The following is a 6,000-nucleotide window of genomic DNA, read 5'->3' as shown; positions in this document are numbered from 1 at the left end:
TTTACACCCAAAACGCACTAATGTAACAGAAAAATGACTTCTTTACACTCTTGAGTTTTGCTTTTAAAGTTAAAAAACTCAGTTTCCAGCTGTATAAAAACATAGCTAGCATAGCGAAGTGAGAAAGGAAAAAAAGGTTTAACTTCCCCCAGAATTTTCATTGTCAATTCAATACCGTGTATGTCACACAAATGACGTTCTGCATAAACCGTAACTGTATAAAGACTTATGTTTAAACAGTCTACAGTGAACAACATATTTGATCCTGTTAGTGAATTATCACACAAACACTCCATTTTGTGCATATGGAAAGAAATTATGTGAAATGCTGCATCACAATACGAAATAAATGATCTTACCAGCCTGCCGAGACACATTTCCTAACGTCATAGTTTAGGAACTGCAAGCAGAAAATATCCCAGAGTAGAACTTGCAATTTATTCTATGAACATTCATTTGCTGCTTGATAGTTCAATGTAAAAGCAAGAATTATAAATAAATGTGTGAGATGAGAAAACCTTCAATATTAAAATGAGAAATTCTACCCAAGGTTACACGAGATAAACTGTTCTAAAAATTTAAAAGCAACAAATTGTGCATTTCTTCCCCACCAGCACTACTGCCTAAGCTTGCCCATTTCATTGCATGCTTTTTTCCTCATGACAAACTGTGGGGTCAAAAAATAAGTTCTTTCTTAGTGGCTGCCTCTTTTGTGTGTCTATGTTTTTAAACATATTGCAAACCTGAAAGCATTCAATCCTTTCCTAAGACAGAGGTCAACTTTAATTCTATTCTGCCTCTTATCAAAGCTGACTTACAAAGGCAAGATCAGATAGCCCAGGAAATTGGTAATGAGATACAGTGGTTTTCGTCTCTAGGTCACTAATTCTAAATTGACCGAGGTCAACGGTAATCAAAAGTCATTAGCATTTAATGATCACTCAGTGCCCTGTGAGAAAGAAGCTAGTGATCTTAGTGCACTTTAGAGAAATCACCACTACAATTAGTACTCACATGCTGGCTATTTCAACAGGGAGATTGGGATCGGGTGACTAGAGCCAGGACTTCCCTTCCTATCTCACAGACAGATCTCCCTTATGTAGAAAAACCCTTATACTAATTTTAACTTCATTCAGAAACTACTCTTTTTAAAACTGAACAGTAAAATTAATACAGGATCTACAAAGGGCAGGTAGAATGATGACTACTCCTGTTCCGTTACATCAGTGGTTCCCAGATGTCTTTGGTCTCCTACACACAGGTCAGTATGTATGCAAAATGATAAAGACAACTCCTCAGCGAGTCCTCACTTTTGAGAGCTGATGGCACTAGAGGAGTATCCACTCCATGAATAACCACAGGAGGAATGTGATCCAGTTGAACGTGCTAGTGTAGAATTCAAGGACTACGTTTTCACATGCAGATCACCTGTTTTCACCTCAAACCACTGTGTGGAAGTACCCTGGGGGACCTAAGAGGGAGGAGGATATTGCCAAGACCCACACAGTCACTGTTCTGCAGCCTGCAAGCTTCAGTCTGCTGAGACTGCCACGCTCTGAGGTGCTTCAAGTTCACAATGGAGCAACGTTAAGAAAAACAGAGGAGACCTGAAACGTTAGGTTTGTAATAAACATCATTAGGGTCTACCATCATAAATCCGACTCAAAGCTTCACTAGACATGGTATAGCTGGCTTAGAAACCCCAAGCACATCAGTAACTGGGCACACTGGTAGAACAGCATACCTGGAACCATTCAGAAGTAGTATTTTAAATGAGTCAAAAAAGGGGAAAAATTGGTACAGCTTCTTGTTTTCACTGCATTTTAACTAACAAAAGAGAAGGACTACCTCAGTTATTGGAAGAGGAACAGATTAATCCCTTGGCAAAGCAAGTGTGTGATAAGAAATGCATTCTCAAACACAGTGCCTTTCATTTCTTGAAAGTGGGTCTCAAAACCCAAGAATAAACACTAGTGGATTTTATTTTTTTTAATTGTTGTATAACTCCGATTTTCAGGTATGAGGGACCGATCGCTTTTAACTTGAGCTGTGTCCAAATATTTGAAGGAACGGAACCAAACACTGCTTCCAGCAGACTGCACTGCACCCAACTAACCTTTGGCCACACATCAGCAGCTGTGGATCTTGTTACGTGTCCTTAGCTTTGCTTCCAGACTCGCACAGCACGTGCAGGTTCTGTTTGGATTTATAATGGTGAGTCCACAGGGGAATAAAAACAGTGACAAAGTTTTATCAGATCAACTGTTCTACAAAATCAGATATACTTTCCTCTGCTGCAAGTACTTCAGCCACACTTGCCTATTAATTCAGTCATGCTCTCGCATTTTGATTAATTTCTCCTCCTCTTTACAAGTAAATGGCAGCTACTTTGCAGTAATGAAGTTTTGAAAGATGGCCACGTATATACTCAAGTTCTGGTTTCAGGTTATATTTTTAAGCATCAAGACATATTTGTGTAGCAATGCTGGGGCATCCTAAGCGCTTACTCTCCTTCATGATAATGCTGTCTTACTAACCCTGGGACATTTCAGAATTGTAGAACGGGAAAAAAAATACATGTAAGAAAGAGCAAGTAATGAAACATAAGAGCATAAAGATCTTTTAAGGGATTGTATTATGCACATGGACATAAATTTTATGTATTATAAAACTTCTGTAGAATGAAAGCCTTTACTTTTTCTTTGTATATATGCAGCAGTATCACCTTGGTCTGACAGTCAAAACAGCACTAAGAAATCAAATGCACCCAGGTGTACTTTGTACACCTTTATATGTGCATTACGCTACCTTAATGTCATGTGGCACTCACGTGAGCTACGTGCCTCAACAGAAACCAAGCAAGCTGTCTAACAGGACAGGGATTTCTTTCACCTGAGTTAAACTGTACGCTGAGGACTCTAAAGTAAGGCAAAACACTCCAGCAAAGAAGCAGCATACATGTTTCTGCTGTAAATAACAAGCAGCTCGCCTCAGCTCCTCACCAGCTGTAAAGAGTATGGCTTGTGTGAAGTAAGCAAGGTGACACACTGATAGCACTATGTGGCACATTAGGGATTAGATTTTAAAAGGATTTTGTTCCATCAACTCCTAAAGCCTACATATAAAATCCCACAGCTACCAGGTGCAAGCAAGTGTAAAAAAGTGTGACCTGACTGAAAAGTTACTTTCTTATACTCTCAGAAAATCCTTGCAACCAAGCAAGCTTTGAGCAAAATAGGAGGCAGCAAAGCTATAATTCTAGAAAATGTAATTTTCTTAAGTAAAATGACTCCTTTAAGTTCTTCAGATCATGAAGAAAAACTGCAGCTAGGGCGGACACAAAGTGTAACCTGGCACATGAATATCCCTCCTGTCACAGGCATGTTATCAGCGAGTCACTCAGAAGTGTACTCAAGTGGTACATGATCCTTTGGGGGACTGAAATATTTATTCAGGACGCCAGGTAACCTCACGATGCAGGTAACAGGGCTGGACAAGATGGTCTCACAAGGTGTCTTCCAAACCTGTTTTCTGTGATTTTACACCCTGCGTACCCAGGATGGCCAACAGACGTTCACAGGTCACCCATCCGCCCATCAGTGTTTTAAACAGCAAGCACTTTGCAGACGTTGCCCTCATTTGGTCATTTTACTCCAGCATGCTTAGTTAGAAAACCCAGACGGGCTGGGAGGATCACAAAAGAGACGAGTCAGGCCAGAAAAGCAGAAAGTGCACAAACACAAATGAAATGACCTTTTACCCAAGCTTTCCCCCAGCTTTCTGACATGCATACGTATAAGGCACGTAGGAATTAAGGCACAGGACTGGAATTGGACTTTACAGAATAAATCAGAAAGGAATAAAACCTGCACTGCACAGAGCTTTTAATCTTTTCCTTACAAGATTGCCATCTCTTATTTCCATATTTTGCCTTATCCAGCAGCTCCTTGAGAGGAAAACTGTTGCTTAGTTATGTAGTGCCTCAAAAAATGGGGCTTGCCTGCCAGCTCAGGTATCTAAATGCTTCTGTAAAACAAATCAACAGCCTGCAAAGTTTCAGGAGTTAGTAGAGAGAATATCACAGGAGAGCTACCTTAAGTGACCCAACAACGCTAACGCTGGGCATAAACGACGTCTTGCTGCAGAACCAGAGGTCTTCGCACAACTTCACAAAAGAGATGAAGACCTAAATTTCTTCTGACAGCAAAACGCACAGCCTATCAGCAGCAGACCTCTGCTTTAACCAAGCCTACCCTAGCACTGAAGCTATTAACATAAACATAATACCTGTTTGGTAACTTTTGAAAAAAAAAATATTATCATGCCGTCTAAGTAGCAAGAATCCACGCTATTAAAAAATGAAAAAAGAAAATGAACTACTGCAACTTGCATCCTTTTCCTCAGCCTTACAAGGCAATCTAGAGGAATTCCGGATGGCTTCTGAAAGGTGTTTCCTCCAGGGCAGCACTGAGGATCACTGGAGGGGAAACACGAGGAGAGTTACCACGTATTATGTTGCAGCCTACTTACTGTGAGGGACTTAAAAAAAGAAAAAAAAGTGCACTGTACTCTACATTCCAATTTGGCAACCCTACAGAACTTATTGCAAATGAATAAGGTCCTAAGATATTTAATTTGCGATGTTAAATAGCCTAATTATGCCAAGATACAACACATTATGACATACTGCACTTCCCTTCTGCAGGAAACGATGAGACCAGAATAAAAATACCAAAATAAAAACTATTTTAAGCCTGATTCAAGCATGGAACAGCTACCGTCGAGTCCAACACAGTGCTGTACACGTACAGCCCAGCACCGCCTTCCTCTGCAAACACTAAACAGAAAGTGTGGGACACGGATTAAAGGCTGGGAAGGAAAAGAAAGTGTGGCAAAGACCAGCACAGGGAAGGGACACCAGAGCCTCTCACAGATGGCAGAGGTAGCCTTTGGTGTTTGCAGCGGGCATGCCTGTAATCCTGGTAGTTACGCTGAAACACCCTAACCTCAAACTTTTCTGCAATTCGGGGAAAAGCAGAGCCCCCAGCCCCCTATTTCCAAGCACCTCAGCTTTGAGGAAACAACTCAGGCAGGTCCCAAACTCCTGCAGGGCCGGCAGGGGAAGGGGACAGGGACAGGGACAGGAAGGGGGCATCGTGGCCAAACTGGGCACCGCCGCCCACCCCTCCTCTGCAAGTTTTGTTTGACGGGGAGTTACAAGAGTTTTACTTAAAGAATCATTAAAAATAATTAATAATAATAATAATAAAGCACTATTTCAAGCAGAAGAAAAAAAAAAGGGCCATAAAGGAGAGAAAGCAACTTGTGGGTTCACGCCATCGTGAAGCATTTTCCCAACGGTGCCTGTGAGCCCCCCCCCCCCACCCTGGGGCCCAACCCCCCGAGGGCTCCTCAGGGACCCCCGCGGCGCCCCCGCTGCCCCCTCCTCGGGTCCCCCCGCCCCAAACCCCCAAAAATTTCACCCCACACGCGCTCAGGTGCGGCCGCTCCCCCCCCTTTTCCCCTCCCGGGGCCCTGCGGCCCCTGCCCTGCCCCCAGGACCCGGCCCGGCCCCCTCAGCGCCGCCGCCGCCCCCCCGGTCCCGGCCGTGCCCCCCCCACCCCCGGTCCCGGCCCCTCCGCCCCGACCGACCTGAGGCGCTCCCGGCGCGGCCCCTCACAGCGCCGCGCGCGGCCCCGCCTCGGGAACGCGCCCGCCCGCCCCGCGCGCACGCGCACGCCGCTTCCACCCCCCCCCCCCCTCCTCTTTTCCCTCACAGCTCCATGGCGGGCTGAGGGGGAGGCAGGCCGCGGTGGGCGCCTCTGGCGGCTTCAACTTGATAAAAAGTAGCAAGTGAACAGAATTGACAGAAATAGTACGATTGTAAAAAATAAAAAAAATAAAATAAAAACCACACGTGAAAAGTATCCTGCTACAGGGTTAGGGCGTCGCGCAAGCTCTGGTTTTACCTCAGGGATGAATAAACGTGAGCGGACTGAG

The sequence above is a fragment of the Anas acuta genome, chromosome 3 (genome assembly GCF_963932015.1).
Source record: "Anas acuta chromosome 3, bAnaAcu1.1, whole genome shotgun sequence".
NCBI classification, from domain to species: Eukaryota; Metazoa; Chordata; class Aves; order Anseriformes; family Anatidae; genus Anas; species Anas acuta.
Note: the sequence above shows the minus strand (reverse complement) of the source record.